General features: G+C 42.0%; 1 protein-coding gene across 3 annotated transcripts in view; it reads left to right on the top strand.

Annotated features, from left to right (window-relative positions):
- Positions 1-25,008, top strand: part of LOC122672890 (glutathione S-transferase zeta class-like) — a 121,061-nt gene that overhangs the window by 36,558 nt on the left and 59,495 nt on the right. The gene's annotated exons all lie outside the window — the stretch shown is intronic.

Here is a 25,008-nt window from a genome sequence, read left to right as displayed (position 1 = left end):
AAAATTTTAGTGGCATACACCTCATTTATAGTTGGGAAAAGACTTGGTACGCAGATCAGGGAACACTCCACAAGTGCCTCTCTTGTTATCCACCTAGCTCTAATTCTATTGGTAACCATGGTTCAAGATTTTGGTGTAGTGGTTCGAAATATGTTGAACTATCTCGGTTCTGACCCAGCTTAAGACGAAACACAGTCGACTTTGCAGGCATTCCAAGTTTTGGTTGGAATTTCGGCATCTTCATACCGTTTCGCCTAGACGTTACAAACATGGTTTTTAAAAACCATATTTGGTTCGAAATGGTCACTGTTTGACCCATTTTGAATGGTTCCAATAGCTTTTGTTTGAAACCTCTACTTTCGACTCCAGCTTGTGTTTTTGCATGATTTTGGCCATTCCACAATTCTTGGTGGAATAACTTTTTGGAAGTTTGTACAAGTCATCTACAATGAACATTTGGTAGATTTGAGGGAGATTTCTTGAAGATAGACAATTTGAGGTAATACCATTTTTCCCTAAAGTAACTTTTTGTAAAGAATAAGGTAAATATGTAGTGGTTAGGATTCAAGGTCTTTATATATTAGATAGCATAAGCTGATTTACCACTTCACGTAGTCGGTTCAATTTTCTGGTTTTAAATTATTTTTAGATTTTCTTGTTGAACATTTGATTTTCTTAGTGGTTGGAACTCTATTTTATAAATGTTAGACACCGTTGGCCGATCTACGACCTCGCGTGTCGCGTTTTGAATCTTTAAAACCATAAAAATTCCAACAAGCTCTCTTGGTCTCTCCTGACACACACACACACACACACACACACACACACACACACGCACACACACTTGCTTGCCTAGTAGTAGCCATTGATAGCTAGAGTCATAGAGAAACCAAGTAGATGCAGTTGGACCTTGTACACATGGTGTGAGGGACCCAAAAGATACCTACGCATGTGTCTAAGCTTACCGTAACACGTGCATGAGGCAGACGTAGCACGTAAGTGGTGGCGTTGGGAAATAGCATAATTGGTACTTAATTACAATAAATGCCCCTCCTTTCGATGTTCTCTCTCTCGCCCTTAATTCGTTATTGTGGAATTTCGTGAATACTGGCTTGATCAATATGACCATAGCCATGCTTTATTTATAATATAGAGAGCATTCTAGAATAGGTACAAGGACACAATTACCCCTAGCACAATTTTACCCTTGAACCCATATTACAACACTCCCCCTCAAGTTGGTGCATACATATCAAACATGCCCAACTTGCTAATTATAAGAAAAAATAACTTAGTATTGATTCCTTTGGTAAGGACATCAGCCAGCTATTCACTAGACTGAATAAATGGGATACAAATTATTCCTTGTTCCAACTTCCCTTTGATGAAGTGCCGGTCCATCTCAACATGTTTGGTACGATCATGTTGAACCGGGTTGTGAGCAATGCTGATTGCGGACTTGCTGTCACAGTAGAGTCACATAGGAAGATCAGCATGCATCTCCAAATCTTGAAGAAGCCCCTTGAGCCAAAGAATCTCACAAATACCCTACGCCATAGCTCTCGGAACTCAGCTTTAGCACTAGATCGAGCCACAACAGCTTGCTTTTTGCTTCTCCAATTAGTTAGGTTTCCTCCAACAAATGTGCAATACCCAGACGTTGACTTCCTATCATCAGGACTGCCAGCCCAATCTGCATTAGTGTACGCCTCTATCCGGAGATGGCTATGTGGAGAGAGCAAGACTCCTTTCCCAAGAGATGACTTGAGGTAACGGAGAATTCTGTATGCAGCTTCCAAGTGAGAAGAGTGAGGATCATGCATGTATTGGCTGACAAGGCTTATAGCAAATGTGATATCTGGCCGGTATGTGAGAGATAGATCAAACGACGAACTAACCTCTGATAACTGCCTTCGTCCACCAGTTCACCTTCCTTACTCTTCATGTGTTGGGCTCCAGAGGGGTATCTGCTGGTTTACACCCAAGCATACCTGTTTCTTTCAATAAATCCAAGCTATATTTCCTTTGAGAGAGAGATATGCCCTTAGCTGAATAGGCAACCTCAATCCCTAGGAAGTACCTTAATCTAACCAAATCTTTGACTTCAAATTCGGTCCCCAAATAAGTCTTCAAATTCTGGATTTCTTGTGCATCATTGCCTATGATCACTATGTCATCAACATAGACAATTAACATTGTCACTTGCTGTCCTATCCTCTTAACAAATAATGTGTGATCAACATTGCTCTGCTTATACCTATAAGCAATCATAGCCTTATGGAACCGGTCAAACCAAGCCCTTGGTGACTGTTTCAGACCATAGAGGGCCTTTTTCAGCTTACATACCTTTCCCTGAGTTTGTGAAGAAGTAAAACCAGGAGGTATCTCCATGTAGACATCTTCTTCCAAATCTCCATGTAAGAAGGCATTCTTCACATCAGGTTGCTGGAGTTCCCATCCTTGATTCACAACACAAGAGATAATAACCCGTACAGTATTCATCTTTGCTATTGGAGCAAAGGTCTCTTGATAGTCAATTCCTTGGGTTTGAGTAAACCCTTGGGCAACAAGTCTTGCTTTGTACCTTTCCACTGAGCCATCAGCCTTGTGCTTTACAACAAAGACCCATTTACAACCAACAAGTTTTTTTCCTAGTGGAGGACTCACCAAATCTCTGGTCTGATTTTTCTCAAGGGCATGCATTTTTTCATTCATTGCATACTTCCATTTCTGTTCGGCTATTGCCTCTTGCCAATTCTTAGGGATGGAAACAGAGGATAAAGGAGATACGAAGGCATGGAAAGCAGGAGTTAGTGAGTTGTATGACACAAAGTTAGAAATAGGGTGCAATGTACAACCCCTCTTTGATTTTCGAACAGCAATGGGTAAATCAAGACTGGGATCAAGAGGAGGCTTACCAGAAATCTGACTAGGAGCAAGACTTGGGGTAGGAACAAAAACCGATTGAGTAGGATCAGTGGTGGGTCTCTTTGTACGGAGGGTCGTCCAGAGGAAAATCATTTCCCCGAGTATACACATTTTCCTTTGCCTGTTGTTGCTGTCCCACTTCTTGTTCTTGACTTGTAACTCCATCTTCAAATTCAACAGAAACATCCTCTATAGTAGGTATTTCAATGTCTAGAGGAGCAGTCAGTGGGACCTCTTCACCACTTATAATCTCCCCCTGCAGAGGTTCCGACTGTTTAAAGTAAGCCTCGGACTCCCGAAACACTACATCCATAGTGACAAACATTTTTCGAGTAGGAGGATGATAGCATTTATACCCCTTCTGGGTAGCAGAATAACCAACAAATATGCATCACAGCCCCTTGGGATCAAACTTGCAGTGTACAAGGTGATTCCTGGCAAACACAACACAGCCAAATACTTTGGGGGACACAACAAAAGTCGATTTCCCACAGAGCACATCCAGTGGGCAGCGCCCATCCAAAACGCGGGATGGAGGTCGATTGAGAAGATATGTAGCTGTAAGGACATCATCACCCCAAAAACGAGGAGGAACAGCCATAGTGAACATAAGAGACCGAGCAACCTCCAAAAGATGTCGGTTCTTGCATTCAGCCATCCCATTTTGAACAGCAGTGTCAACACAAGAGGTTTGATGAATGATCCCATGGCTGTCCAAATATGATTGAAAGGCACCATTCATATACTCCTTTCCATTATTTGACCGGAGAATCTTGACCTTGGCATCGAACTGTGTCTCGACCATCTTATGAAATAAAGTAAAACATGTGAACACGTCAGTTTTACCATGCATCAAATACACCCAAGTCATCCGGCTGAAACAGTCAATAAAAGTGACAAATCATCGAAACCCAGAGCTAGAGTCACAACGGGCAGGGCCCCACACATCAGAATGTATCAAACCAAAAGGATGCAAGCTTCTATTATCAGAAATTGGAAAAATGCTTCTAGTTTGCTTTGCCAAAGTGCAAGCATCACAAGAAAAATTATGTTTATTACATCGTTTCACTAAACTGGGAAATAAATTTGACAAAACACCAATCGGAGGATGGCCCAAACGACGATTCCAATTATTCAATTCAGAAAGTACAAAATCAAAATCAGAGGATGTAGTCTAAGATGTCGAAGCTACCAGGGAACCGTCAAGCATGTACAGATCACCAACCACCTTACCACATGCAATCGTACTGTCCGTTGCCAAGTCTTGAAATAAACAATGGGTTGGAAAAAATGTTACCTTGCAGTTTAAATCCTTAGTTATGCTTCTAATGGAAAGCAAATTAGTGGTGAACTTCGGAACATGTAACACAGATGAAAGGGTAAGAGATGAAGAACACTACATAGATACCTTTCTCGAGATAGGAGAAAGAGATCCATTAGCAACACGAACCTTACTATGACCAGATAAAGGAAAATATGTGGAATAAAAAGATGAGGAACCGGTCATATGGTCGGTTGCCCCTGAGTTAATTACCCAAGAATCGGGCATGACCGAGGTGCATTTCCCACCAGATGAAATACCTGTGGAAGAAGGTGTATTGTGAGGAATAGGTAGAGACAGAGCCAAGGCAGCCATTGAAGGAGATACCCGAAGAAGATGTGTCCAAACGATTCACCATACCCCGTAAATTTTGCAAATCCGTCATAACTTGTGAAAGAGAAGGATCAGGCTGGTCCTCAGTAGTTGCCTGATGGGAGGGCGATCACCAGATGTACGATAGGTACTAGCAGAACGAGAAGAGCCCACGGGAAGCCTGTGAACCAGAAATAAGAGCCGAGCGCTCCTGAGTAATAGGGTGAACCATGGCTGTACGTCGACTATCCTCAGTCAAAAGAATCGCATAGGCCTGTTCAAGAGTTGGGAGAGGTTCCCGATTTAAAATATTCGACTGGATATGATCAAACTCAATATTCAGGCTGGCCAAGAAATCAAAGACACGTAAACCATCCTCCCACTTTTGGTACGCCGTGGTGTCAACATGAGTGGTTGCAGTGAAGGTGCCCAGAAAATCCAACTGCTGCCACATCGTACACATGGTATTGTAATATTGAGAAAGTGTAAACTCTAGCTGTTTTGTAGAGTGAGTTTTTTGACGGAGTTCATAGCATTGGGCGGCGTTCCCAACCTGAGAATAAGTATCTTTGGCTGTCTTCCATATTTTTGCAGCCGAATCAAGGTGGTATCGCCCAGCAATTTCTTGGTCCATGGAATTGATTAGATACGACATGACCAAGAAATTAAAATCCATCCAGCGATCCTGTGTAGAACCAACTTTTGTAGGCTTGACTATGGTACCTGTGATTTAGCCAGACAGGCCACGGCCCACGGGAACCAATAGCAAACAAACACGAACCATTAGAACTGGAAGAAGCAGAAGTGATCTCCGAAACGTCAAGCATGTTGGCTGGAAAAAAATCGCAGAATCCAAAAACAAGGCCTCCAAAAAAGAATTAGATCATAAGGAGGGGAAAAATGGACCCTCGATGGGAGTCAACTCACCACTAAGGGTGGGGAAAAATTAACGGCAAGGGGAGAGCCTCTCGCAAGAAAAAAAGAAAGGTGAGAGGCTTGCGGGTCTGGTGGTGGAGGCAGAAGAAGGTTGGAGGCCTTGCGGGGGTTGGCAGTGGTGGCGGAAGGAGTTGGGAGTCCCTGCGGGGGCTGGCGGTGGCGGCGGCATGGTACAAAATTTCGCTAAATTTTGCCGATATCTCAGTAAAGCTCAAGCCTACTGAGACGAAATGGCATGGTGAAATGAAAAAAGTCCATGTTTCGGCGATATTTCGGACCATCTCGGCATATTTCGGCGATATACCGAAATATCGCCGAAATGTTACAATTTCCCCCACGTGACTCATTAAAGGCCCCTTATAAATGCCACATTTCGCTGCTAAAACGGTCGAAATATCGGCCGAGAGCTGGCTGAAGCACATTTTGGGGTTTTTTTTCTTCTTTTCCACTCTTTTAACTTGGATTCTAAGCATCTTGTGCCTTGTTCTTCATCTTTTTCGACGGAGCATCGTCGAAAACATGTCGGAAACACCTCCCACCAAGATTGTGAAGGATTTTTCACTGTTTAAGGTAATTTTTTTTTCCTCTAAAACTATTTTTTTGAAAATACTATGTTTAAGAGTTGTTGGATGGTGATGATATTTATATATGTTAGACACCGGAGGCCGATCTACAACCTCACGGTGTCGAAATTTTTTTACAGCTGTATTTTATATTTTATATTTTTTGATTTTAAAAATTGATTTTCCTAGAACAAAAATAGGAAAAAATTAGGGGTAATATAAATTGAATGGAGATCAATTAAATATATGTTAGACACCAATGGCCGATCTATGACTTCACGGTGTCGAAAATATTTTTCTGCTCATAAATAATTATGTTTTATTTTTCGAAATGAAGGAAAATATTTAAAAATTTAAAAAAAGAAATAAATAAGGAAAAATATTAGGTTTTGGGTTGAAAAATCATGAAAAAATATGAAAGTAATTTCAACATGTTTTTGAAGTGCATTAGATATATATTATGTTTAATCATTTCGATTTTGTTGTGTTAGGTCAATATTATATTAAAATTATTTATAAAAATTTGTTTTTAATTATGAGAAAAATATAAGGGTAATATTTATATTAAAATTATTTATAAAAGTTTGTTTTTAATTAGGGAAAAAATATTAAATAGCTATACAATTGTTTTAGTATTCTCAAAGTCTCAATTGAAGTACTTCTACATTAAGTTTTTAATCATTTATTTTATAAACATTGCAGTAAATAAGTATTATTACGGCGGATCGTGAAAGACAACGTGCGAAAGGAAAGCAGAAGGTAGGGGAAAGTAGTCAACAGAAGGAGCAGAGAGAGTAGAGGCTAGCCAGGCAGCCTAGGGGTGACATTGCATGGTTGCATGACACTCTAATTGATGGGGATAGGAGAAAATCCCAATGTAACTACTGTCACATGCAGTTTTTGGGAAGTGGGTCCAGTAGACTTAAACAACATCTGACTGGAGGATCTAAAGATGTTGTTGGTTGCCATATGGTCACTACTCAAGTAGCTAGGGAAGTTGGTGACAGTTTTAGGGGAAAGAATAAGAGGAAGGCTGAAAAGCAGAGGGTAAGGGAATAACTTGAGGAGGCAGTAAGGAGTTAAATAGGAGGAGGAGATGGAGAATACCATGATGATGATGGTGATGACTCTGATGATGATGACAGTGATGACCCCATCTATGTGCCTGATGATATACAAACACCACAGGAGGCTAGGGACTTTCAACGGTCTGTTTCGAGGAGTAAAGTTAGTTTTCGATAAGATCAGCAGAGACGAAGAGTAGGGAGTAGTGGAGGAGCAGGCACATCTGGAGGTTCTAGAGTTGGTGGGTTGTTGAATCCTTTGAAAAGATCACAAAGTATGAAGGCAGCTCCAACACCTCTATCGGTACGAATATCACCATCAGTATCGAATCCTAAACTACATAGGAAGAAGGGAAGCACTCAACCAAAAATCAAAGGAGCATGGAAGAATATGAAGGGGTTAGTGAAAGAGTCAATAGCTAAGTAGATGCTATACCATACCATCCCAACAAACACCGCACAAGGCCCCCATTATGATACCATGATTGATACAATTGCAGAGGCTGGCCCAGGGTTCAAGGGGCCCACCCCATATGAGGTAATGAACGTTTATTTACCTCAACAAAAGTCGGAGATTGATGAGTACATTGGTGAAACGAGGAGTCTATGGGAGACATATGGGGTGACTATAATGACAGATGGTTAGACTGAGCCTACAAGAAAGTCCATCATCAATTTTATGGTCTATTGTGATGGGAGGACAGTTTTCCTCAAATCTGTGGATGCATCCAAAGACATAAAGGATGCAAAATACATTTATAGATTGTTGAAGGAAGTGGTTGAAAAAGATGTAGGAATAGAGAACGTTGTTCAGATTGTAACAGATAACGAAAGCAACTTTAAGAAGGCCGGTGAGAAGATGATGAATAACAGTAAGTACCGGCTCTTCTAGACTCCTTGTGCGGTCTATTGCATTGATCTAATGCTGAAGGATATGGGGAAGTTAAAGTTGGTGAAGGCTGTGGTGGAAAGTGCAAGACAAGTCACCAACTTTGTATACAACTACTCCTTTGCACTAAATCTATTGATCGAAAAATGTGGGGGTGACTTGGTGAGGCCGGGCATCACTAGATTCGCCGCAAACTACATTGCTCTAAAAAGCTTTGAGACAAAGAAGGTCGGGCTGAGATCTATGTTTGCTTCTCACGAGTGGTTTGGATGGAAGAGTTCCAATATCGTAAGTGGGAGGGAAGCACAGGCAACCATGTCCTCTGAGGAAAACTGGACAAAGCTAGGCAAAGTGGTGAAAGTTTTGGAGCCAGTAGTTAAAGTTTTACATATAGTGGACTCCTCTCTCAAGGGCCCCACCATGCCAGTCCTATATGCTGCCATTGACTTGATGAAGGATAGTCTCTGCAATGTGGCCCCTCGTAGTAGCAAGCACTTCATGGATATTATCAATGCTCGCTGGGAGAATCAACTTATGCATCCACTGCATAAGGCTGGTGAGTAATTTTGTTTATATAACTAATTCATAACTTAGTTATATTCCTAATTACTTATGCATTTAATAATATCTCATTTTTATATGTCAATTTTCAGCATACTACTTGAACCCTATGTATCAATATAATAATAGGCTTTGGTTGGATAGTCAACTTATTGATGCTGTGAAACTAGTAGTAAAAAAGTTAGAGCCAGATGGTACACTACAATCTATATGCAACAATAAGATGAGTCTTATAATTCATTTGGAATATAATTAGTAAGTAGTAATTAGTTAACGAGTCATTACTAATTTTCCACATGGGTATAGATGAAGGTTTTTAGGGATGCATTGGGGAGTTTGGAACCGATGCTGTAGTGCAAGGTAGAGCACGCGGTGATGCTGGTACTCAATTCAATATCTTGTTCTTTTAAATTACATATGTATTGAAAGTTGAAAGTTGTGAAAATTTTGACATGTCTTTTTTTGTTGTAAACTTGTAATGCAGCTGAATGGTGGGTGTTGTATGGGGAATCGGCTGAGAATTTAAGCAGAATAGCAATCAAGGTCCTTGCCCAAACATGTTCCACATCTGGCTCTGAGAGGAACTGGAGTACGTTTTCGGTCATTCACTCTAAGAGGTGCAACAGATTGGGTTCCGAACATCTATCTGACATGGTATATGTGCACTATAACTTGAGGCTGAAACTACAACATATACGCATGGGATATGAGGGACAAATGGGCACTATTGACCTCACCGACATCTTTCAAGTTGACTCAGATGATGATGACCCTATTATGGATTCGGTGAGGGATAAAGGTGAGCCGGTGTTGGATCAGGAGGGAGGTAGGCCAGACCCCGTGATAGCTTCTGAGATGGATGCTGATGTGGATGACTATATGGCTGACGAGGGTCAGATATACGTACAGGAAGCATCACCCATGCCATTCCAGCCCACAGTGGGCAATGCTGATGAGGATGATGACTGGTCCGGGTCCTCAGGTGGTATTGGTAGGAATCAGACTCAGACTGGAACTGATGGAAGTGATGGTGATGGTAATGATGATGGCAGTGATGATGATGATGGTGGTAGTGGTGGTGGTGAAGCATTTGATGGAATGCAAGAGTGTTATGTGTTAAGCGAGCAGACGGCGCCTGTAGATCTAGTCCGATTCACTGGAGAAACATAATTTGATCATGAAACACAAGATACGGACCACGGTGCACGTGAGACCGTACCCGCACCCGCACCCTCACTTACGCCCTTATCATACACCAAGAAGCGTAGGGGTTGGCAGACGCAGGCTGCTGATTATATTGATATTGATGAGTTATCTTGCTCTGTTGGTGGATTGAGTATGGGTGATAGGGAGGGAGGATCAAGTGGGTATTGGCGTGCCCCATCTTTTGACGCACATACCATTCCATCGTCATCGGATTATAGTGCATCACAGCCTCAAGGTGGATATGGATATGGGCAGTTCGTTGGGAACTATGACCCCCAGTCCCAGTACCAGCCCCAGGGACATACTGGATCATCTTTTGTGGACGACATCTTTTCATACCCTAGCTACCCAACTCACCAGCCATACATGCTGCCTGCGCCGACATCACATTATACTGGACCAGTGGGTAGTCATGGGTTCTTCACAGTCATAGATTGGTCACCAATATCCTAGGATAGGTTACCTTCAGTATGTTGATGACTCCATTTACATGGCAATTGTGGATGACTACACTCGTTTCTTCTCCGAAACTATACCGTGGTCAGCGTATGTCCTTTAGACAGAGAGTAATGGATGTCGACTCCAGCGGAGCACGAGTGGGGTCGATACAGGAAGGCATAGAAATTATTATTAGGATTTGTTTCATGACAGTTGTGAGTCTTGTGACTTGTGAGTTGAGTTGTGAGTTGTGACTTGTGAGTTCTGAACTTCTGACTTTGTGTATTGACTATTGAGTATTGAACTAATGACTTTATGCACTTATGAATTTTTGAGTTTAAAGTTTAAACTAAAGGCTACATTTGACTTTATTTTTGATTCATTACTGTGTTTCAATTTGTTATTATGTCTTTGAGTACTTATACAATGTGTATTTAACTATTTATATCTTAGGGTCCGACCGTATATTGTCAATCAAGGGTGCATACCCAAAACACTACTTTGAGTTCATTTTTTGGTAATATGAAGGTTTAAATGTGTTTATTTAGCTTAAATAAGGGTGTACATGAAGTATCAGGCCTTAATATGGCAAAAAACGCACCGAGATGGAGTGCCGAAATATGGCAGAAAAAATACCATATACGGAAATTTCGGTAAATTTCAGATATCTCTACCAGCCTGAGATACCGATATATCGCGAGATCTTGAACTATGGGTGGTGGCAGGAAGTGAAGGGCCTGGCGGAGGTGGCGGTAGGTGGTGGAGAGACCTACGGGGGCTGGCGGAAAGTGGGGAAGGGCTGGTGGTGGTGGCGGAGGGCTTGCGGAAGGTAGAGGAGGCTGGTGGTGGTGGCTGTCCTTAGGGCAGAATCACAAAGGAGAAGAGAGAAAGGGAAAAAAAGAGGAAGGAAAAAAATTTCAATTCCCATATTCCCGGAATATTTTTGGCTCTGAAATCTTGTGGAATTCCGTGAATATTGGCTTGATCAGTATGCCCATAGCCATGCTTTATTTATATTATAGAGAACATTCTAGAATAGGTACAAGGACACAATTGCCCCTAAGACAATTTTGCCCTTGAACCCATATTACAACAGTTATTAATCGTGTTTGAACCCAACAAGTGACTCGGTCCCTCTTTCCATCTTCCTCTGTAGCTTATAAATAATTACTTTTCTGTTGAGTGGGTTCTTCGTTGAAGCCATAGCAAGTGATACAGCAAGAAGACTTTGATATTTGGATCATCATTTACTAGGGCAAAGAGCAATATGTAGGCAGCATAGGTGCTGGAACTAGAACCAAGAGTAGCCTTTGAATAGACTATCAAAACAGCTTTTGATTGGAGGTGATTACTAGTTATATAAGCTCTGATACCATGTGACCATATCAGAATATAAAACCAGTAATCACAGCAAAGAAAACACAGAGAGTTTGAGGAAGAAGAGAGCGAAGGCTGCTAAAGAAACTAACAGCTAATAGGTTCAGTCTCCTCTCCTATTGTAATATATAGTGTTTCAGATTACAAGAGAGCAAGACTTCTAAGTCATTGCGATGGACTAAGACAACCTAATCAGACTAGGAAAGTATATAACAAGTATTCCTAATAGTTGAGAGAAAGAGAGAAAAGAGAGAATGATTTGGCTTGTCAATGAGACAGAGGCCACCATAACACCACTTTATTTATAAACTTGAAAATATTACAAATATGGTATGATTGCACAATCACTCAATCACACAATTGACACAGTAAACATGTGCATAATGATTCTAGACACTCCAATGCACCTTGTTACATTACACACTTTATCAAGAGAACCAAACCAGAAGAGAGTTAGAAGTTAGGTATAGATTGATTCAAGTAAGTAAGAAGATATGAGGGTTTTGGAAAGGAAGAAGAAGAAGAAGAAGAGAAGAAAGAAGAAGAGAAGGAGAGATGAGAGGGAAATCGTTGGTGTTAGGAAAATAGTCTCCTAACACCTATTTGCTTCATTAACAACTATTTTGGAATTACAAAGGTGTCCCTAGGGAGGTAAAAGGAAAAAAGACATAAAAGGGTAAAATTACAACTCTATGACTTATATAAGAAACAGAGATAAATATACCCCTAACACATAAACTCTAACACTCTCTCTTAAGCTGGAGAATAAATGTCATACATTCCCAGCTTGCATAGAAGAGTGCTAAACTGGTTAGGGATAAGACCCTTAGTGAAAATGTCTGCCAGTTGATCATCGGTCTGCATAAATGGAGTACAAATGCAACCTGAATCCAGCTTCCCTTTGATGAAGTGCCTGTCAACTTCAATGTGCATTGTTCGGTCATGTTGCATGGTTTTATGAGCAATACTTATAGCAGCCTTGTTGTCACACCCCCATTCATGATAAGGAATATATTACAATATGAAGGGTGACTAGGACGACACATATCATCCCATTAAGCTGTCCTGATCATAGAAAAAGTGTCCCAACGCACAGTCATAACTAATATTAAAGCAATATAATATCAAAATGCGGGGAAAAGGAATATTACATTCAAATTAGATCAGTAGTTTATGGAAGCGTATAATCAAATAGTTATAAGATGTTCAAAGGTTACATGATAATGTACTGTAGATAACACATTTCCTGTGACCATCAAATAACTACAAAAGGGTATAATAGTAAATGTTTATACACGGGCTTTAAGCCCCATGATAATAAAAAAGGGACCAAGGCCCAAGTATCATCACGGCCCGTAGGCATAATCATCACAAGGACATCCGTCACCGTGTTCCTCTGACACAGCTTCCGGCTCCTCAGTACCAATATCATCGTATCCCGAGGACTAGACTTCGAGTCCCGCGAGATATCCACCATCTGCATCATAATCTAAAAAGAGTGTACACGAAGGGGTTAGCTCTACTGAGCCAGTGAGGGTATGGGGATGCATAAACACACAGTTCACATATAGTCCATGATGCATGTATATGTTAGTAAATTTTCCACCTATCACATAGTCTAAGTCAATGGTATATGGTGCTATGACAATTCAGGAGACACTGTGGGTCACTTATGTTATCGCCACAATGAAATCTCAATTGTCACCAGGGGGCATATGTCGGTTGAAGCCATCAAAACCACCCGATGATCAGTGGTCATCCCTTACCTGGCCTCTCTCCCTCATAGGCAATCGGAGCCTTGATCACCAAACACCTAAACCCCTGTTGGTAAGGGTCGTAGCATGGAAAAATAAAGATCTTGACCACAGTTATACTACATGCGAGTCCTATCGTCCCGAGAGGTATTTCGGGTGCATCAACATCCCATACCATCTAGCACCCGGGTACCAGCACGATACGGCGAATACAGTTCAATATGACATGAAATAAAAGATCATATATATTCTTGGGGTTTCGGCACCGGCATTTCCCGGCACCGTAACCCGAATACAAAGATGGAAAGCAATCACAACATCGTTATATCAATCAAGTATTATAAAGTATGTAAGATATGCAATCATGCTTAATAAAGAATACTAGTAGCATGGTACAAGTACAATTAGTAATAACAAACCCAAACAATAACCAAACCAACTCACAATATAGATTATGCCCCATTGTTATGTTCGTTGCCGTGGTAGATTAATACACCTGAAGATAAGAGTCTTAAGCCTAGGGAAAGAATGAGAATAAGGTTAAATAAGTGATGAAGAGGATCCCTAAAGGTATCCCTTAAATCACCCAAGGCAGGGCGGTTTATGGGTGGTCTTAACCCAATCCTGAAGCCGCATGTAAAACCTCTCAAGTCAGTAGATTTAAAGCTTGGCGGTTTTACCCAAAACATAAAACCGCATCTAAAACCTTACTAACCAGTAGCTCATATTGGGGGGCGGTTTTAAAGGTGGTTTCACCAGGGTCTCAAAACCGCATGTAAAACCTTACACATTCAGGTCCGAGATTCAAGGGTTTTTTCACCTAGGGTTTCATTTACAAGGAGTTTAAGGGCATTGGAACACTAAAGGAGCTTCCCCCTAGGTTCCTTAGGGTCTTAAGACCTTATTAGGTCCATACAACCAAAAGATCCAAGAGGAGAATCCAAAAATAGTCTAAGCTAAGGCATAATAGGATAAAACTCTAAGTCTTACGAGTTACAAGTAGGGTGAGGTGGCGAGTCTTAGGGGTCATGAATAGAGGGTAAAGACCTCAAAATAGCACAGGGTGGAGGTTCCAATCGATCCTTGGGTTCCAAGTGGAACCCTAGGTCAAGGTCTTCGCATCTCCGAAGTCCCCAAACCCAAAAATAGAAGAAGAGAAGAGAGTTTAATGGCCTACCTGACCAAGATAGAGGAGCTCCACGTTTAGGACTCCAAGGGGTGGGGTCTTAAGCCTTCAGCCCATCCTCTTCACCCACCTTCTTCCTTTCTCTCTTCCAGGATTTAGGGTAGCTTGGAGGAGTTATGACAAATGAATGCCCATAAGGTTCTATTAGTAAGTGGGACTTAAGGTCCGTTTGGTTGGGTAGTAATTAGGTCAAAACCCATTTTTGGGTTAAACTAGGTTAAATGGGTCTATCCATTGGTCCCATAAGAAAAAGAAGATTGTGGATGGGGTCCACAAGATATGGGAACACAAGTTTCTAGCACGTTTCCCAAGGTAAGTGGGACCCATAACAAAACACTCCATAAACAACTAAAAGAGCCTAAGCGGTTTTATGGATGGTTTTACTCAGCACCCAAAACCATATGATAAACCACCTAAGCAAAGATGGGTTATACCTCACCCTAAACATCCCCAGCTTTGTCTCGTACTTCGAGGACCTCAAAGGGAAGGGTAAACAAATAAAACAAGTGGCTAGCAACTTACCTCTCAACCGTCAAGGTGTGTCCCCCATGACCCCGAAGAGTTTCCCCACAGCAATACCAAGTTGATCACTGAACAAAGTGTCCAAATGAGGCGACGCTCCAGGGTACTCTCTCCGAAATTCTTCGCATCCCGGGCTGGTACTAGGAGGATAGTCGACAAAGTCGCCATCAACAAATTTTCCCCCAATGCCGGTTGAGGAATCTTTCCTCCACAGGTAAACCCGTGCCATGGTCAATGACCTTGTAGCTAGGTTTGACCACCATCGAGAACAGCTCACCAACATACAGGGTAGCAGTATCTACACGTCACGAGGAAGAAATAATAATTAATTATGATCTCGGCTGCGGGTATAGCACTTGTTGTCACAATAGAGCCACATAGGTCCCTTACAGTGAAACCCCAATTCTTGAATCAATCGCTTCAACCAAATGAGTTCATACACCCCATGAGCCTTGGCTCTAAATTCAGCCTCCGCGCTGGATCTAGGAACAACTGGTTGTTTCTTACTTCTCCATGTAACAGGGTTACCACCCACAAGGGTACGATAACCGGATGTAGATCTTCTATCAGAAATAGAACCAGCCCAATCTGCATCAGTGTAGCCCTCTATCCTTATATGACTATGTCTAACATATAAAAGGCCTTTTCCTGGAGAGGATTTCAAGTACATGATGATGCGATAGACAGCATCTAGGTGTCCACTTTTGGGAGCATGTATAAACTGACTCAGAACTCCAACTGCATAACTGATGTTTGGCCGAGTCAAGGCGAGATAGATCAATTTCCCAACCAACCTCTGGTATTTCCTTGCATCCACAAGAGGGGAACGCCAGTCTTCATTAAGTTTGTGATTCGGATCAATTGGGGAGTTGGCTGGTGTACATCCCAACATTTCTGTCTCTTTCAATAGGTCCAGAACAAACTTCCGCTGGCAAATATTGATTCCCTTCTTTGACCTTGATACTTCAATCCCCAAGAAATACTTTAGAAGTCTAAAATCCTTAATTTCAAATTGTTCGACCAGATAAGATTTCAATCTCTTTATCTCATCTTTGTCATTCCCAGTTACAATAATATCATCAACATATAAAATAAGAGCAGACTGTATCATTTCTACTCTCCGGATAAACAAGTTGTGGTCAACCCGACTCTGAGAATATCCATTCTTTAGAATGGCCTGTCGAAACCACCCAAAACCAGGCCTTGGGAGACTATTTGAGACCATAAAGTGCCTTCTTGAGGAGGCACACTTTTCCTTCTGTTGAAGGAGACTTGAAGCCAGATGGAGGTTGCATATACACCTCCTCTTCCAGATCACCATGAAGAAAAGCATTCTTTACATCTAATTGATATAATGGCCATTCTTTGTTGGCTATCACAGATAGGAGGACTCTGATTGAGTTGTGCTTGGCCATAGGAGCAAAAGTCTCTTGATAATCAATGCCAAACTTGACTGTACCCTTTGGCTACCAACCGAGCTTTATATCTGTCCACTGTCCCATCTGATCGGTACTTGATTGTATAGACCTACCTGCATCCAACTAGAACTCCCCCCCTTGGGAGATCAACAAGAGTCCATGTACCATTCTTCTCTAGAGCCATCATTTCTTCTGACATGGCCTTCTTCCATTTCGGGTCAGAGATAGCCTCAGTAAGATTCTTGGGAATAGTGGCAGATGAGAGAGCAGTGGTAAAGGCAAGACCTGTAGGGGAGATAGCATCATAGGAAAGAAACTGGGTAATAGGATTAGTGCAAGTTCTTTTTTCTTTTCTAGTAGCAATTGGGAGATCTAAATCAGAAGGAAGATCACCTGACTGAGGAGGATGGAGCTCAGGATGTGGCTCCAAAGAGGGCTCTTGGCAGGTCTTCTTTCCTGTACCGTTCAAGCATGCACCTTTTTTGTACTAAATGAGGTAATCCTTTTCCTTACTAGAACCACTTTCAGCAACAGCCTCTTAATCACCAATATCAATAACAGCCCCTTCTTTAGGTTTCCCAATATCAAACAGAAGTAGGCAAAGGTGGGAGGAAAGGGATATCAACATCGTCTTCATTCTAACTATTCTCCCCCTGAAGAGGATGCTGATGAGGAGTAAAGAAGGGTATAGACTCAAAGAAGGTGACATCTTTGGAGAGGAAGCGCCTTCGAGAAGAGGGATGGTAGCACCAAGGTTCGAAAACTCGGGTCTCGGAGCCATCTCGGCCTAGCCTAAAACCGAGTTGGGCCAAGATCTCGGCGAGTTTGTGCACTTTTTTTTTTTCCAACTCGGAAGTCCATCTTGGTGGGTTTTAGACCTCTTTTGGGTCTAAAACACAATGGCATTATCAGATTTTGTAAAAACTTTGTTCAAATAGGAGTTTCAGTTAGTGGGAAAGCAGGACAGACACTGGTGCAAAGGTCTCCTGGTAGTCAACTCCATAAGTTTGAGTAAACCCCTTTGCAACCAGACGTGCCTTATACCGATCCACTGAACCATCAGCCTTCTGTTTTACCACAAAGACCCATTTACATCCCACTGGTTTTTTCCCTGGAGGAGGTGCCACAAGATCCCACGTGTTATTTTTGTGTAGTGCTCTCATTTCTTCCAACATTGCAGCCTTCCACTTTCCATCTGTATATGCTTCCTGCCAATTTTTAGGAATAGAGACAGAAGAAAGAGAGGATACAAAAGCACGGAAAGAAGGAGAAAGAGAACTATACGAAACAAAGCGAGATATGGGATGTAAAGTGCAAGTCCTTGTACCTTTGCGATGAGCAATAGGTAGGTCGGAAGGAGAGGGATTACCAGGAGATGAAGGATCCGGGTCTGGAGTCGGCAATTGGATGGGTACTAGTGCTACAGTGGGTTGCAACTGCCCTCTGTTGGATCTGCCCCTTGTATAGGTGATGATGTTGGAGTTGTCGATTCTCTTATGAAATTCACCAATAGTCCTCTGGACAGGAGTCGGCTCCCCTTGGATAGGAACATTAACAACATTATTTTCTATGGTCTCCCCCTGTAAAGGATTCCCATCAGGTGAGGGAGGAACAGTCAGAGGAAGTTGGGCATCCAAAGCAGGCTGGGCAGCAGCCGTGGGTGGTTGTAAATTTAGCTGGACAGCAGCCTGAGGAACCTCTGGTAGAGGAATCTCAAAAGGCACATCTTCACTCGAACTCTCCCCCTGAAGAGGTGGCGAAGAATAGTAAGAAAGGGACTCATGGAAAATAACATCCATACTAACCATGGTCCGGCGGGAAGGGGGATGGTAACACTTGTAACCTTTTTCGGTCGAAGAATAACCCAAGAAAATACAACGAAGTCCCCAAGGTTCCAGTTTGCCAGGGGATCTAGTATCCCTAGCTTAACACACACAACCAAAGACCTTGGGTGGTACAATAAAGGAGGAATTTCCCATTAAAACATCAGAGGGGCTACGAGAGTTAAGAACCCTAGAGGGCAGCCGATTTATGGGATAGGCGGCAGTGAGTACCGCATCCCCCCAATATTGAGATGGGACATTCCTTGCAAACATCAAAGCCCTGGCCATCTCTAGCAAGTGGCGATTTTTCCTTTCTGCCACACCATTCTAGGCAGGGGTATCAACACAACTAGTTTGATGAAGGATGCCATGGTCAGCCAAATATTTTTGAAATTGTGACTCAGTAAACTCTGTTTCATTATCACTTCTCAATACTTTGAGAGTAGCCTGGAACTGAGTTTGAATCATCTTATGAAAATGCTGAAAACGTGAAAAAACTTGATTTTTTGTATGCAAAAGATATACCCATGTATGCCTATAATGACAATCAATGAAAGAAACAAACCATCGGTGGCCAGAAATAGAAGGTTTACGACTTGGGCCCCAAACATCCAAATGCACCAAATTAAAACAAAAAGAACTCCTTTTATTAGAAATTGGATAATTTGAACGTGTTTGTTTGGCCAGAACACAAGCCTTACAAAAAAAGTCATCCTTAGTATGAAGGGTGACCAGACTAGGAAATAAATGAGCTAAGATTCCTAAGGGGGGTAACCTAACCTAGAGTGCCATTGGTAGAGTTCAGAAGAGACCATGGAGTTCTGGTGTAGTGGAGAATGTAATGGTGGTAGAGAGAAGCGACCGTCAACAAGCAGATACAACCCACTGTGCACTTTACCCAATCCAATCGTCTTCCCAGACTCCAGATCCTGAAACACACAATGAGAAGGAAAAAAAGTGACCTTGCAGTTAAGATCACGAGTAATATTACTAATGGAAAGAAGGTTAGTAGTAAAATTAGGAATGTGCAAAACAGAAGTCAAGGGAAGAGAGGAAGTGCAGTTGATGATTCCCTTTCCAGATATGGAAGAAAGAGAACCATCAGCCCCTTTGACCTTATCTTTCCTAGAAGTGGGAGAGTATTTATGAAACAAGCTAGAGGAACCGGTCATATGATCTGTAGCTCCAGAATCTATGATCCAAGGATGGGAAGCTACAGAGGCACAATGACCGCCAAATGGCATACCTGACCGGGCAAAGTGTGAACCTGAAGGAGCAGAAGAATTGGCAGTAGCTGATGTAGTAGAGGCAGCGGCAGCAGAAGACCTTAGCATACGTAGGAGTGCCTGTAGATTTTCCTGGGATAGACTAGGGTCAGTAGCAGGGGCTGCAGTAATAGTCTCAGTCTGATGGGCCTTGGTCTTGGCAGCCCTTTTTGCTTCCAAATCAGCTGGTTTCCCATGAAGTTTCCAGCACTTCTCTTTGGTGTGATAGGGTTTGTGACAGTGCTCATAAACAACATTCCCTGTAGCAGAATCACCAAGAGAAGCAGTGCCACTAGGAGCAGGAGTGGCAGGGGCAGCAGCCTTGAGAGCTGATCTGTCTGTAATAGGAGGGTGCAACATAGCCGCCCTCCAGTTCTTCTCAGAAGACACCAATGCATATGATTGTTTAAGTGTGGGAAAAGGCTTATGGCCCAACACCTGAACACGGATCTGATCATACTCCTCATTCAAATCAGCCAAAAAGTCATAGCCTCTGATCTTATCCACGTGCTTCTTATAGGAAGCAATATCAACCACTGTAGTAGGGTGAAAGTCTGAGAAATGGTCCAACTGTTGCCACAGACTGCGGAGAGTAGCATAGTATTTTGACACCGAAAGGTCTCCCTGAGTGGTGTGAAGGACCTTCTTCCTGATTTCATATACTTGGGCATCATTGCCAAGCTGCCCATATGTTTTCTTGCATGCAGCCCAAATCTGAGAGGCAGTGTCCAGAAGAAGAAAGTTATGCTGTAAATCTGAAGTCATAGAGCCTATCAGATAAGACATCAGAACACCATTATTGGCAAGCCACTTTTCCTGAGCGGGCCCTTGTTTAGTTGGCATAACACAAGTGCCATTAATATGACTGGTGAGACCACGGCCTGCAATAGCAAAAGAGGCAGATCTGGACCATAGAAGATAATTCGAGCCATCCAGTTTAATAGGATTTGGTGGGGAGCTGTGGTACTCTGTCTTGCTGTGACCATCATGAAGTGACTGGTCTGATGTGGCTGAAGAAGTGATCGAATCCCCCATAATGGAAGCAAATTAAACCAAAACTATCCTCAAATTAAAGGCTGAATCACCTCTCCAAAAATCAGAGCCAGCAGCCCAAGAAGAACCCTATATGGTTATTTGCAGGGTTTTGGAAAAAACCTGAATTGTGGAAATCGATAAAGGGACAAGAGAGGGATAAAACTGCAGGTAAATAGCAGCAACTAAAGTCGATTGACCCTGTATAATGGAGAAAATAACCTGTAGAAATATAGGTCCAATAGGCAGCAGCAGCCCCCAAGATTGATGGATGTCAGGGTTTTGAAAAAACACCTGTGTTGGTATATCGATCTTAGAGAGATCTTCAAAACTGAACTGTGAAGGCCCAAATTCCCGTCGAGTGTGTTCTTGTAAGTGTAGAAGTAGCCCTGCAGAAGTAGAGCCAAAGTGTAGCAGCAACAAGCAGCCCCACACCCAAAGTCGACAATTGTCTGGGTTTTGGAAAAAACCCTGAAGATGGAGATCGATTGGGAGTGGACGTCTTCAATGAAAGAGGATATATATGCTGAATAGATGCTGGAAAGGGTGTTGAAGAAGCTCTAATAAGGGAAGAACAGCCTGCAATAATGGTAGGGGCTGATCTTCTAAAAAAAAAACTTGAAGACATCAAAATCGCAGGTAGAGTCCAGCAGCTATCGAGCAGGAATTGATCATGGAGAAAACATAAAAAAGAGGTTGGGAGGGGCAGCACCTAAGTCATACGGCCACCTCTTGTAGTGCTGCCCTTAGGAAAAAGGGAGAACAAAGGAGAAACAAGGAGGGAGAAGAAGGGAAAAACGATGGAGGAGGGAAGAAGGAGAAAAAAAAAATCGATGGGGTTGGTCCCTAATTCAAAATCAGCTCTAATACCATGTTGAGAGATTTAGAATTAGGGAAAGGCTTGGATGATTTGAGTCACCCCAAGCACCTCTTTATTTATAAGAGTAATAAAAGAATAAACATATGTACATGAGCAATGTGGGACTAAACCACATACAAACAACTAAACAAATAAAGAGGAAAAAAGTCCAGAATACCCCCCACGGTATTCTGGCCCATATCTAACACTTTCTCCTCACGTCCACTTCCAATAATCCTCTTTGTGACCAAATCCTGAAAGTGACAATGAGAAGGAAAGAAAGTGACACAACAGTTCAAGGATTTGGTTAGATGACTTACAGATAACAGGTTAGTGGCAAAATTAGGAACATAAAGGACAGAATCAAGGGAAATGGAAGAAGTAACTTGAACATTACCCTTACCAGAGATAGAGGAAAGAGAGCCATCGATAACTCTAACCGTATCTCTACTGGAGCAAATAGAATAAGAGTCATAACACTGAGACATACCAGTCATATGATCTGTAGCCCTAGAGTCAATGACCCATATGGGAGCAGTGGAGGGGGCAGATGTAGAGGTCTGCAAGGCCGAGGCTGAATCTGACGCTGCAGGAGCAGTAGAAGAATGGCCAAGTTGGGACATCATCCGACGTAGTGCTACAATATCCTCTCTGGAGAGAGAATCAGGATCAGTCTATGGTCCAGGTGACTCAGTATCAGCCATAGTACTATATCTCGCGATATATCGGTATCTCGGGCCTACCGAGATATCCGAAATATCCGAGATATCGCGAAATATGACTGAAATATTGCATTTTTTCTGCAATATTTCGGGGGTCCATCTCGGGGGGTTTTTGGCCATATCTAGGCCTGAAACTTCATGGACAGCCTTATTTAAGCTTAATAAACACATTTAAACCATAAAATTGTAAAAATGTGAATTCAAATTGGTGTTTTGGGCTTGCACCCTTGATTGACATACGGTCGCCGACCCTAATGTATAAATAGTTAAATACACATAGATTAGGCGCTTAATATTTAATAATAGTATTTAACTTCATCACATATCAAGTTAAAGCCAATACACATTGATGAGTGCCATGATTCTCATAAACTCCATAATATTCAATAACTCGCTTAAAGCCTTAAAGGCAATACACTAAGTGTCAAAGTTAGTAAGTCACAAGACTCGCAACTCGCAAGTCACAACTCACAAGTTCATAGATCAATGAAATCACAACTTAAGTTACAAATTACAAGTGCTAAACCGCTAATAGTAGTTTCGTGCCTCCCTGGATCAATCCCACTCATGCCTCGCCGAGTCGACGTCCATTGCTCTCTCGTTTGAAGGACATATGTGGACCACGGTATAGAATCGGAGAAGAAACGAGTGTAGTCATCCACAAGTGTCACGTAAATGGAATCATCAACATACTGTAGGTAACCTATCCTAGGATATAAACTAGGGTTACCAATCGATCCAAATCCGTGAAGAAGATGATCCACTGTGATATGATGTTGGCGCCGGCAAGAGGCGATGGCATTGGCTGCATGTATGGCGGTGAGGTTGGTAGTTAGGTCCGCTAGGGTATGCAAAGATGTTATTTACAAAAGATGATCCAAGATGTCCCGGGATCGGATCGTAGTCATAGTCCCCTACCCCACTAAACTCGCCCATATGATGATGATCCATATCTATATCCATCGTAAGGTTGTGATGCACCATAATCCGATGCCAATGGAGTGGTATGTGCGAAAATTAAAATAATTATTTAAGAGCAGAAAAATAAATCCGACACCGTGAAGCCGTAGATCGGCCATTGGTGTCTAACATATATTTAATTCATTACCATCTAAGTCATATTACCCCTAATTATTTCCTATTTTAATTGTAGGAAAATGAATTTTTAAAACCAGAAAAAAAAAAAAAAAAAAAATACATATGGAAAAAAAATTTCGACACTGTGAGGCTATAGATCGGCCTCCGGTGTCTAACATATATTAATATCATCACCATCCAACAAAATTTGTACATAGTCTTTTCAAAAAAATAGTTTTAGAGGAATAGAATTTACCTTAAATAGTGGAAAAAAGCTTGGATGATGAGCTTAGATGACCCTCCGATGAGTTTACCGGCGAAAATCCGACAACAATGTGCTTGAACAATGGCTAGAGTGTTGGATGAGAGCTTGGAAGAGTGGAACAATAGGCAAAAGACTGAAATTCCTTAGCAAATGCAGCTCTCGGTCGAAATATGGACCGAAATTTGCGAAATATTGTATTAAAGCCCCCCTTCACGTGACACTTTAAGCCAAAATACCATATTTCGTCGATATCTCACGAGATATCGAGATATTGTCGATATCTCACGAGATATCGTCGATATCTCACGATATCTCACGAGATATCGACGAAATATGGTATTTTTTCATTTCGACCTGATTTCGCATCTCGGTAAGCTCGAGATATACGAAATTAAGCGATATTTCGGCGAAATATCGCGAGATTTTGAACCATGGTATCAGCTGTCACAGAGTGGGTTCTAACTCCCCCTGTCCTACCACTGCGGGTGCCAGATGATCCACCATGCACACTAGGAGGCTGCCCATGAAGGGTCCAACACCTGTCCTTGGTGTGTCTTTCCATAATGATCACATTTGAATCTATCTCTGTGATCTCCACGGTTTGGCCCTTGGCCTCTCCCTCCACCTCTCCCGTCTCGGTGGGAACGGGAAACAAGAGAAGATCTCTCCAATGAGGGTGCAGTATCCATGGATCCCTCTTCTAGTTTCCTCACTTTCCAAGTAGCTACATACTTCATCCAGTGATGGAAGAGGGGACCTCCCTATGATCTACAAGCGAAGAGGCTCATAATCCGGGATAAGACCACCAAGAAGAATAAGGATCCTTTCCTTTTCTTGTTTCCTGTAGACCTTGACCTCATCTTAAGAATTGGACATCTGGAGATTGCTGTAGTGATCATATTCCTCCCACAAGCTAATAATAGTGTTATAGTAACCAGATATGCTTCGTGCACCCTGTTTCATATGGATGATTTTCTGGAGGATTTGATACACCTATGGGATCGACTATCAGGAGACATTTGCCCTAGTTGCAACCCCACTGTTCGGGTATTACTCTCATGTGCTATCAACCTTGGTTGGGACTTGCAACAATTGGATGTAAAAAATGCATTCCTTCATGGAGAGCTGGAAGAGGAGGTTTATATGGAAGTTCTTCCAGGTTTTTCTTCTGGCGAGACTCATGGCAAGGTTTGCAAGTTGAAATGGGCATTATATGGGCTGAAGCAATCTCCTCGGGCTTGGTTTGGCAGGTTTCATAAAGCCATGATCTCTATAGGATACAAACAGAGTAATGTTGATCACACCTTGTTCATCAAGTGAAATGGAGATGAGGTCACTCTTCTTATAGTCTATGTCAATGACATAGTTGTGACTGGTAATTATGCAAATGAAGTTTCTCACTTAAAGACTTTCTTGGGACAAGAATTTGAAATAAAAGATCTAGGATAGCTCAGGTACTTTCTTGGGATTGAAGTTGTCCGTTCTTCCAA

Source organism: Telopea speciosissima, chromosome 8 (genome assembly GCF_018873765.1).
Source record: "Telopea speciosissima isolate NSW1024214 ecotype Mountain lineage chromosome 8, Tspe_v1, whole genome shotgun sequence".
Lineage (NCBI taxonomy): Eukaryota > Viridiplantae > Streptophyta > Magnoliopsida > Proteales > Proteaceae > Telopea > Telopea speciosissima.
This window is presented reverse-complemented; position numbering and strand designations above follow the sequence as displayed.